Source organism: Solanum tuberosum, unplaced genomic scaffold (genome assembly GCF_000226075.1).
Source record: "Solanum tuberosum cultivar DM 1-3 516 R44 unplaced genomic scaffold, SolTub_3.0 scf00678, whole genome shotgun sequence".
In the NCBI taxonomy this organism is placed as follows: Eukaryota; Viridiplantae; Streptophyta; class Magnoliopsida; order Solanales; family Solanaceae; genus Solanum; species Solanum tuberosum.
The window spans coordinates 99,823-103,117 of record NW_006239614.1 but is presented as its reverse complement, the minus strand read 5'-3'; positions in this window follow the sequence as shown (position 1 = coordinate 103,117).

Sequence of the window (3,295 nt, the reverse complement as noted above, 5' to 3'; positions counted from 1 at the left end):
CGAGGAATCAGGAGATAATGTTCCATTTGAGGCATCATCTAGTGATGATGATTTTTTAATGCCCAATCGGTCACCAAGACCGATGTCCATGAGTCCGTTTCGTAATCATGAAATTCCTTATCTTGATCATCTCCTAGAAGGTTCAAATATCTTTGGCGATACACATGATGAATAAACATCACAACGTACGTGGGGTGAACCGGAAGATTTCATGAATGGTGCTATTTATATTGAAAAAGGCATGTTATTCAATTCAAAGAAGCAATTGCAGAGAGCAGTTAAGCTTTTACATTTAAAGATAGCGAGGGAGTACTTTGTTATTAAATCGACAAAGAAATCATGGCGACTTGTTTGCAGGCGTGTAGAACAAGGATGTCGATTTAGGCTAACTTCTTTTAATGATAAACATACTAACATGTGGAAAGTTGGAAGATACATTAAAGAACATACATGTGATATGGGTACGTGCCGCGATGGACTAAAAAACTTGGATGTTGATATGATTGCTAACGTCCTCCGTGTTGATATAGAAAAAACGCCAAGGTACTATTTTATCCTTAGATGATTTTTCTTTAATAAGAAAATATTCATTTTTTATTTGATAATTAATATTATTTTTACTTTTCAGGTTTCCCATCAAAGACTGTCAAACAACCGTTCTTAAAGCATATGGGATTTTGATAAGCAGAAGAAAAGCATATCTAGGTCGCAAGCGTACTTTTGAAAAAGTCTATGGTACTTGGGAGGGTTCTTTTGCCGAGTTGCCGAGGTTCATGGAGGCTTTGAAACACTTCAATCCCGGAACAATAGTTGAATGGAAAACAAAGCGGCGTGTCGATGTCATTGAAGATGTATTCAATTATGTGTTCTGGACTTTTAAACCATGCATTGATTGGTTTGTGTTTTGTCGTCCTGTTATATCGATCGACAGAACACATGTCTATGGAAAATATGATATCTTGTTGATTGCGATTGCAACGGATGGTAACGGCTCAATATTACCTTTGGCATTTGCAATAGTTGCAAAGTGAGAGCATGAAGACATGAAGTTTATTTTTGGATCATTTGCACTTGCACGTTGTCAAGGGTCGTAGATGTGTGGCATTGATTTCAGATAGACATCATGGAATACTCTCATCCGTGTATAATTCTCCTAATTGGCAGACCCCATTTGGGTTCTATCGTTTTTGTTTAAGACATTTGAAGGCCAATTTTCAAAAAAAATTCAAAAATGTCAACTTTAAACAACCTTTTATGGGCAACTGCAAATCACTGTCAGGAGAAAAAGTTTTTGAAAAAAATGGAGATGATCAAGGAGATTAAACCCCGGAAGCGTATGTGTGGTTAATGAAAAACGATCTTGACAAATGGACATTGCACAGGGATGGAGGTAGGAGATGGGGCATGCTGACAACAAACAGTTTTGAGTCATTCAATGGTCTTCTTAAGTCAGCCAGGGGGCTGCCAGTTACTGGAATGGTAAGACTCACTTACAATCAGATTGTGAACCGATTTGTTACAAGATCAAAATTTGTCAATCAGCTAGTACTACAAAAGCAACAATGGATGCCTAAACCATTCAAAATGCCCGACAAAGTGCACGATACAAGTAGGTCAACACTGCACTGCCCCAACTGTACTTTACCTACGTAGTGGATATGATCTAGAAACGCCAAGTAGTGTAAGCTAATAAGGTTCCCCGACGTGTTTGGAAATAAGATGCCCCCCAATATAACAAGCATGTAAAGTCTAGGAATTTTCTCAACTAGTTCCACTGGAGTAGCATCTCCTATCGGATCTACTTGTAACTGATCTTGCAAGTAGCCGGTAATGCTATGTATCCTCACCCGGCTTGCACCATCCATATCAGCAGGTGCTATGGCTCATCTTGTGAGTGTCTCTAATAAAGTATGCCATGAACGAATCCTCTGTGCAGCATCCTGCATGTACACAACATCACCATCGATGCGCAAACCAACACTACAAAAAAAACTTGATTTAGCGACGGATTTTAGCTACAAAGAGATTTCCATCGCTAAATAGCGACGGATTAGCAACCAAATTTTAATTATGTCACTAATAAGGCAAAAATATATTTGACATCAAATTTAGCTACGGATTAACGACGGAAATATAAATCCGTCACTAAATTGTGGAGCTAAATTTTTGCGCTCTCATGCTAGCTACAAAAATTAGCAACAAAAATCATGCGACAAAACTTATTAAATGTTAGCTACGGAAGTAGTGACGGAATATCTGTCGCTAGTATATTTTATTAATTAAAATATTTTAATATTAGTTTCTAGAAAAATAAATTCTACTATTCTAGGGCACGGTGACTTCATTTTCTCGCTACTCTCGTTCTCATCATAAAAGCCTGAAATCATAAACACCATCGGTGTCTTTTTCGTTGCCACCTCTCCGACAAGTCGCTCCTCTCCAATGCTTGACCATCTCTAGCTGCTCATCCCTTAGTTTATAGGGTTTTAGAAGTCTTTATTTTCATCTCAGGTAAAGTGTATTTCTTTGCATTCGATTAGTTATTCTTTTATTCGAGTTTAATTTTAATCTCATCATCTTTTTTATTTCTAATATCAGAGTTTCGGTAATGTTCTCTAAGAATCTTCACTATTTTTACTTCGTAGAGTTGGAATTTGGGTAAGAACTCTATAGCTTAATCTTCGATCCGAGCAAAAAAGGTGCATAAATACGATTCTATTTTTTCATTTAAGCAATTTCTCTATTTATGGACATTACATGCTTCAGCTAACTCAGGTTTTCATTGTTTCCATCTATTTGGCATTTTTTTGTTTAATCAAAGTTAAATTTATGAAACACCCAAAGAACTTTTCAAAGGATTTAAAGCAAATCCGATCCCCAAAATTTGAAATTACAACCTATTCTTAGTGATTCTTATGGTAGTTTCCTTCGAGTTAGTGATTTTAATAGTAATTACTCACTGAGTTCCCTTCGAGTTAGTGATTCTTATAGTAATTACTCACTGAGTTTCCTTCGAGTTGAAAAAGATTGACTCATTGTTGCTATTATCCATGTCCTTCTTTAGAGTTGAAAATGATCAACTCGGATAGGCTAATCTATCAATTCACGTCTTCTTAGAAGAACTACAGCCTATTTGAACTTCATCCTTCATCAAGTTGTTATTCTCCGTCTATCTAATCCTCTCATTGTACTAACCTAAGGGCAAGTATTTTAGCTTAGAGAAGTGTATATTTTGTTCCACACTTTCAAGGAAAGTATGAATTACTATATTCTTGTATGTGATTTTTATTTGAAG